Source organism: Neomonachus schauinslandi, chromosome 2 (assembly GCF_002201575.2).
Source record: "Neomonachus schauinslandi chromosome 2, ASM220157v2, whole genome shotgun sequence".
NCBI lineage: Eukaryota > Metazoa > Chordata > Mammalia > Carnivora > Phocidae > Neomonachus > Neomonachus schauinslandi.
In genome coordinates, this window is record NC_058404.1 from 107,700,159 (window position 1) to 107,709,242 (window position 9,084).

Sequence of the window (9,084 nt, forward strand, 5' to 3'; positions counted from 1 at the left end):
AATAAATAAAATAAATTTTATGAAATTTAAAGTGACACATTCTGGATACATATATAACATAAATATATAAACATATGTACACATACATACACATATATACATATATGTATATATACATATTTATATAAATTCATATTTTGCCTACTAATGTAAAAGCTTCCTGAATTGGATACTTAATTTTCAGTAAGAGGTTTAAATTTAAAATCTATCATAATTTAATGATAGAAAGCTACTTTCTCTACTTTTCTATATAATTTGCTTATTAAATTACCATTTAAGTGTACCCTTTCTGTATATATTTTACCAGTCAGTATATATACAGACACACATTTGACCTTTTGTAACTTCACACATATACACACACTACACACATACTATACACACACATATGCACAATACCATACCACAAACATAGGTATAGGATGATTTCATTTGCCTGATGAATGCAACTATTTATATATTATTATTTATTATAATTCAACATGTACAAACAGAAGTCATTATCTGTCCTTTTTTTAAGTCTCATCTCATACCTGTTTCTATTTTTTTACATTCCAACAACCCTAGTCAGTATTTCCTGAAAGTTCAATATATTTTATATACCTGCATCTTTATCAAATATCTGGAATTCCTTCTACTATTTCAGTAACCATGAACATCATACTCGCCTTTCAGACTTAACTATGAGAATTTCCAGCAATAAATATAAGGAGAAATAACGTCTCTTTTCTGTGATCTTATAGGGGGCAATTATTGCTTTTAATGACAGTTGTTCACTATGTGAAATATTATCATTCTCCACTTCTAGACACAGCACTTCAAATTTGATTTTGAAGCCCACTCTTTTTCACTCTGGGTTGTGATTTGGGGTGGGCCTATTCCACTGCCAGCTATAAGAATGGCCTGACTCAGTCTGGTCAATTAGGTCATCAGTCCAATCACTGTGACCAGTCAGGGATGAATTTATAACCCAACTGGCAAATAGGCATTTATAATTCCAAGATTTTTGTTTTCCTCTGGAGAATCTGGAGAGGTGCTTGATTTCTTTCTGCTCAACTTGGAATATGAAGTTTAAGCCTAACAGCTAGCACCCTGTGGAGTCAGCCTACTAGTAAATAAAGTAAAACCAGAGTGCAGAAAGGAGGTGGCATCCTTTGGATTCCTTCCATTTCCACCCACAGACATTGCAGACTAGTGGCCCAATATATAGCTAGCTCGGTTGAATCTTTACTCACCTGCATCTAACCATTTTAAAATATATACATAATATATTTTGTATATAATATATAAAATATTTTGTATATGTGATATACATTATAAATATATATATTCAGATGTTTAACCTTTGACTGGTATTATATTCAACCATGTATTATTTCCATATATATTTTAGCTTATCTAAAATGTATTGTAATGACACTTGCTTATTAGAATCTAATACTATGCTTTGATATAATGCATGTTTACCAATAATCTGTTGTATTGAATATGGCCAGATAATTGAAATTATACTCTAAATACTGACTTTTCAAATGTGTATCCATAGTAGAATTAAAAGCAGAATTGTTAGATGAATATATGTAATACACAGAGAAATCATTCATATGCCTGTTCAATAATTTTGTTATATTAATCAATTATATATGTAAATTGGTCTCTCAGCATCTTTTCTTTTCTTTGCATGTAAAATTACATTATTTAATGACAACAGGAAATATAGAAGTTTAGATTGAATGTAGTGATTATAACACTTTAAAGTTCACAATTAATGGCTTCTAAGACTTCAGCAAATTTTTTAGTTAAACAAAAATATGTTAAATGTTCTTCATATATTCAACTGTATAAATAGAGAAGTTAGGACTTTGAGGAACTTGTAATCAGTGAAATAAATAAAATATATACATGGAATTAAAAAAATAAAAGATAATGCATAATTATACCAAGTATTTAAAGAATATATGCATATAGGAGTTAGTTAAATTGGTACATTAGAGGCAGAGGTGGCATCATGGATGGATTTTAGAAAGGGTTTTGAATGCTTTGTCTTGAAGAATAAAATTTAACATATCAGAAAAAGTGCATAATATAAGGGGAGAGAAATTATAAAGACAAATGCCAATACAAGAAATTACAAATGGTTTAGTGAAGTATAAATTAAAAATAGGTAACTCAGTGGAGAAAATGAGATTAAAATGTGTAGATTACATGATATATATAGGAAATACTAAAGAATCCACAAAAATCTATTAGAAATAATAAATGGATTCAGCAAATTTGCAGAATACAAAATCAATACACAAAAATCTGTTTGTTTCTATATACTAATAACAAACTATCATAAAGAGATATCAGGAAAGCAAACTCATTTTACAAACACATCAAAAGGAATAAAATACTTAGGAATACATTTAACCAAAAAGGTGAAAGACTCATATACTTAAAATTACAAGATATCGAGGGAAGAATCTGAAGAAGACACAAATAAAAGGAAAGATATCCCATGCTCATGGATTAGGAGAATTAATATTGTCAAATGTCCATACAACCAAAAACAATATACAGATTCAATCAACACAATCCCTGTCAAAATTCCTGACATTTTTTTCACAGAAATAAAAGAAATAATTCTCAAATTTTGATGGAAGCACAAAACACCTTGGATAGCCAAAGAAATCTTGAGAAAGAAGAAAGCTGAAGATACCATACTTTCTGATTTCAAACTATATTACAAAGCTATAGCAATCAAAATAATATGGTACTGGCATAAAAAGAGATACATAGATCAATGAAGTGTAATAGAGAACACAGAAATAAACCCACACATATACGTCAAATTAATTTATGACAAAGGGGGGGGCACCTGGGTGGCTCAGTTGTTAAGCGTCTGCCTTCAGCTCAGGTCATGATCCCAGGGTCCTGGGATCAAGCCCCGCATCGGGCTCTCTGCTCAGCAGGAAGCTTGCTTCTCCCTCTCCCACTCCCCCTGCTTATGTTCCCTCTCTCTCTCTCTGTCAAATAAATAAATAAAATCTTTTAAAAAAAATTTATGACAAAGGGGCCAATGATATACAATTGGGCCACTATCTTACACCATACACAATATCAACTCAGAATGGATTACCTAAACATAAGGCCTTAAATCATAAACTTCTAGAAGAAAACATAATGGGTGGCTCCTTGCCATCCATCTTGGCAATGATTTTTTGGGGGGATTTTACATCAAAATCAAAGGCAACAAAAGCAAAAATAAACATGTAGGACTACATCAAACTAAAAAGCTCTGTCCAGCAAAGGAAATAATGAAAAGATATCTTCAGAACGGGAAAAATATTTTAAATCATACTTCTGATAAGGGGCTAATATCCAAAATATATAAAGAACTCATACAAATAGGAAAAAAAGATAATCTGATTAAAAAAGGGCAGAGAGGGATGCCTGGGTGGCTCAGTCAGCTAAGTGTCTGCCTTCAGCTCAGGTCATGATCCCAGGGTCCTGGGATTGAGCCCCGCATTGGGCTCTCTGCTCAGCAGGGAGCCTGCTTCTCCCTCTGTCTGCTCTGCCTGTTCTACCTGCTGCTTCCCCTGCCTGTGCTCTCTTTCTCTCACTCTCTCTCTGACAAATAAATAAATAAAATCTTAAAAAAAAAGAATGGGCAGAGAACCTGAATAGACATTTTTCCAAAGAAGACATTCAAATGGCCAATAGAAGCCTGGAAAGATTATCAATATTACTGATCATCAGGGAAATGAAATTCCTAAGCATAATGAGATATCACCTCACATCTGATAGAATGACTATTGTCCAAAATGACAAGAAATAATGAGTGTTGGAGAAGATGTGGAGAAAAGGGAACATTTATGTACTGTTGATGGGAATGTAAATTGGTACAGCCATTATGGAAAGCAGTATGGAGGTTTCTCAAAAAAATAAAAATGAAACTACTATATGATCTAGCAATTCCACTTCTGAGTATTTATTAGAAGAAAACAAAATCAATATTTTGAGGATCTGTGCCCCCATGTTCATAACAGAATTATTTATAATAGCCAAGACATGGAAACACCAAGTGTCCATCAATGGATGAATGGGTTAAAAAAGTGATATATATAATTTATAATAATATAATTTGTAATAACATATATACATATATAATTTAGACACACACACAAAAAGGAAATCCTGCCATTTGAAACAGCATGGACGGACCTTGAGGACATTATACTAAGTGAAATAAGTCAGAGAGAGAAAGAAAAATACTGTATAATCTCACATATATGTGGAATATAATTTAAAAAATCCACAAAAAGCTGGATTCATAGGTACAGAGAATAGATTGCTGGTTGCCATAGGCAGTGGGGGTGAGGAATGAACAAAATAGGTGAAGGGGGTTAAAAGGCATGAAATTTCATTTATAAGATAATTAAGTCTTAGGGATGTACTGTACAGCATGGTGACTATAGTAAACAATACCGTATTGTATCTTTGAAAGTTGCTAAGAGAGTAGATTTTTAAAATTCTCAGTACAAGAAAAAAATGTGTAATTATGTGTGGTGATGGATGTTAAATTTATTGTGGTAATCATTTTGCAATGTATACATTTTCAAATCATTATGTTCTACACCTAAAGCTAACATAATGTATCACAATAAAAAATGGGTTACAGAATAGAAAAAATGAGATTAAAATTTAGCTGCAACCAAAGAATCTTTACACCATAAAAAAAAAATAGTTGTACTTTATTCTGCAGGAAAGGGAAATTTTATTTATTTATTTATTTTAAGATTTTATTTATTTATTTGACAGAGAGAGACACAGTGAGAGAAGGAACACAAGCGGGGGAGTGGAAGAGGGAGAAGCAGGCTTCCTGCTGAGCAGGGAACCCAATGTGGGGCTCAATCCCAGGACTCTGGGATCATGAACTGAGCCGAAGGCAGATGCTTAACGATTGAGTCACCCAGGTGCCCCTGTAAAGGGAAATTTTAAATAGGAGGATGGTAAGTCTGTAACACATTACAAATACATTTCTCTGGGTATAATTTAGATGAAGGAATAGGAGAGATGACAATATGGAAAATTGGAGAAAAATCAAGTAACAGTTTGCAAAATATATGTGAGAAATGCATAATTTCTGAATTAAGGCAGGGATTATTGATATAGGAGAGGAAGGAGTTAGAATTCAAGTTTACTACTTACTTCCAGTAAGATTTTTAGAAGCTAATTATATATTTAACTCTCAATTGCCCATTATATATGAGGTCTAACAATATTTTAGATATTTATGGTTTTTTTCTTATAGTTGTTCATATCCTTTTAGTTGTATGCCTTTCTATATTTCTCAGTATAAAGAATAATTATGAGAAGGAATGCTTGTAGCACAAGACTAGGCACATTTAATCTTACAAATAAATTTTTAAACTAAAATAGCTTATACATACTAAACAGAATTTATACCATGAGGAAAAATATCTTGCCAAGAAAGAGATCATCAAATGTGCTCTCAGAAAAAATGGATTTTTTTTTTTCATTTATCTTGCAGCACATCACACTATTAATTTTGTGATCACCTATGTGGTCTCTTAACAGATACTTTTTTTTCTCATTCTTTTTTTTTTTTTTTTAAGATTTCATTTATTTATTTGACAGAGAGAGAGAGAGCACAAGCAGGGAGAACAGCAGGCAGAGGGAGAGGCAGGCTCCCTGTGGAGCAGAGAGGCAGGCTCCTTGTGGAGCAGGGAGCCCAACGCTTGATCCCAGGACCCTGGGATCATGACCTGAGATGAAGGCAGCTGCTCAACAAACTGAGCCACCCAGGTTCCCCTTTTTTCTCATTCTTCCTTTTTTTTTGGCATAACAAATAATTATTGAATAAAAAATTATGGAAAGATCTTGATACTCAATCCTCTTCTCTTCTCTACTTACAGTCTTAGTAATCTCATTTAGTCTTATGGCTTTTATAAACCATCCCATACCACTTCTAAGTTATTATTATCTTTTAATTTCAGTATATATCTATCTAACCAGAGACAGAAGTTATCTAACTACCTACTCAACATTTCCACTTGGCTAATAAAAATTTAAGATGAAACTTCTGATGTTTGTTCCACCTACCTATTAGATCTACAATCTCTTATATACCACTTAATGGTCTCCTTAAACCTAAGAACTTGGACATATTTATGGCTCTTCTTTCCTGTGTTTTATCCAATCCATCAAGAAATATTTCAGGTCCTACCTCCAAAATTTAACCATGTTTCACTATTTCCATAGCTATAACCATTGTTCAAGCATAGTCTTTTACCTGGATTATACTATAACATATCCTAACTGGTGTCCTGCTTTCATATCCACACCACCATCACCACCCCCCTTAGAGTTTACTAACAACTCAGCATCCAGAGTAATCTGTCATTCATTCAAATAATATTTATTGTGTAGCAGCTATTTAAGAAGCTCAAGTCAGATTATGTAATCTACAAACTCAAAACTCTGCAATGATTTTTCTTTTCCTCATTATAAAAGATAAAGTTGTTATGATAGCCTACAATTAGGGTGACCTTATGTCCTAATTTGTCCTGGAGAGTCAAAGTTTACATCTGATGTCCTGTGCAGTTATTAATAAATTAGTTCTTCAGAAATGTCCTATTTTGAACATCCTATCCCCTACTACTATTGTCCTGGTCTACTTTGCATGAGACTTTTTGTTCTTATAACACACATGATATTCTTCCTCATTAGGGCTTTGCTCTGGCTATTCATCTCTGCTAAAGAATTTTTCCTTCAGATCTATAAAACCAATCCCCTCAACTCCATCAAGTCTTTGTTCAAATATTACCTTTACCTTGAAGCCTACCTTCATTACCTTATTTAAAATGGTAAACCTATACTCCTTAACTCCCTTAACATATTTTAATATATTTTTCCCATAGTTCTTATCTTCCACTACACCTTATCATTTCTTTATTTGTTATGTTTTTGTTCATGGTTTATATCTCTCCCATTTGAATGTCATCTTCAGAAGAGTCTGTATATTTTTTATTGTTGTTTCCTGATATGACCCAGATACCAGAAAAGTATTTGGCAATTATTAAGTAAATAACACTGAAATATTATATACCCAGTTTGCAGAACAATAAAGTGTCCATTTAATCGTATTGCCTTCATTAGTCTATAATCAGATAAAATGTATGACAGAGGAAAGCAAAAAACATTAACAAATAAAATAAGACTACAAGAAGGTTGTTCTGGGTGAAGAAAAGAAAAATAGAAAAGAAGGTGAGATTAGAACTCTAGAAAAAAAAAAACAAAAAACTGTTCCTTTTTATGTTCTCTAATATGCAGGGGAGAAAATAAGTTCTTTGAGAGCTAAGTCCTGTAATGGAACTAAGGCTAACCTGATTCATACAGCTTGTTCTACACTTGTTACTGGAGAATAAGTAATAAAATAATAGGGGCGCCTGGGTGGCTCAGTCATTAAACATCTGCAAACTGGAGACCCAAGAAAGCTGGTATTATAGTTCTGAGAAACAGGGCACTGATGGGGTAAATAGCAGTCTGAAGGCAGGGAAAGACTAACTTCCAGCTCACACAATCAGGATGAGAGAGCAAATTCTCTCTTACCCTGACTAGTGTTATTCAGGTTTTCAGTGAATTGAATAGTAACTACTCACAGTAGGTAAAGCAATCTGCTCTACTCAGCTCACCAATTCAAATGCTAACTGCATGCAGAAACACGCTCACAAACATACCCAGAAGTAATGTCTCGTCAAGTATCTGGGAACTCAATGATGCAATCAAGTTGACACATAGAATTAACCATTATATGAATGATCAAAGATTTTAGTGGTCACCATTGGGTAATAGCACAGTAGTTACAAACTGGGGTTAGAATCAGTAACACCTATAGGCGCCTGGGTGGTGCAGTCCCTTAAGCGTCGGGCTCAAGTCATGATCTCAGGGTCTTGAAGATCCAGCCCCACATTGGGCTCTGAGCTGATCTTGTAGTCTGCTTGAGGTTCTCTCTGCACCTCCCTCTGCCCCTCCTGCTCATGTGCACTCTCTTTCAAATAAATAAATATATCTTAAAAAAAAGAATCTGTGACACCTAATTAAGGCATCATTCAGTTTTACTATTTTGGAGGTCAATCAGAATTAGTTCAGGACAGATTAATACGCAAGTGAGAAAAAAAAAAAGAGAGAGAGAGAGTGAGACCCAACCAGGAGAGTACTTGGGCAAAGGAAATTAAGTGAGAATAATTAACACCACTATTCATCAACATTCCACTAATATTTATCTTTAGATTTGTTTGAATTCAGTGACTCTTTTTAAAGTAAATCTACAAATATGTATTAAACTGATACTATCTTCATATCTGTATTAATTGAATTTGATTAGAAAAAGAGTCAGGATACTCACTATTGTAATTGCCACACAAAATTACAAAAGTGTCTTCTAGAACATCACATTAGCAAAAGTGCTTGGGTCAGAGAGAAAATTTATTTAGCTTGAGCCCCTTTACCATGGAAAAAACACCACAGAAGTGGGGTAGAAGATAATACGAATTGTCACAAGTAAACCCTAGCAAGTTATAAGTCTAGATGCTATCAAGACTGAATAGATTTAAAATCAGTTGCACTAGCATCAAGTCAATTAAGTTAACTTGGGTCCATAACAGTAAGTTTAAACTGACTTTAACAAAAAAAAAGGTGGGGAGTCAAGTAAATAGATTCATCATAGAAAAAAATAGAACTTTAATGTGAGGTACATAAAATGTCTTCTTTTGATAAAAGGTATATTAGAATCAGCCTGAACTACAGGTAAAAATATTTTTTACTTCTTGGGACTTGACATTATGGCACAAGTCTGACTTTTCTATGAGGAAGAGATTACACTTAAACTTTAGTATCTCTGTCCAAAAGAGACACTATGACCAAGAGTGGCAAAAATGTCACTGATTTCCTTAAAATTTGTGTTATACCCAAACCAACATATTTGAATCAGAATTGAGGGAAAGATACATATTATTTAGTCATGAGATGTATAAATGTTTACATTACCAATGATAAACCAATCACAAATAAAGCTCA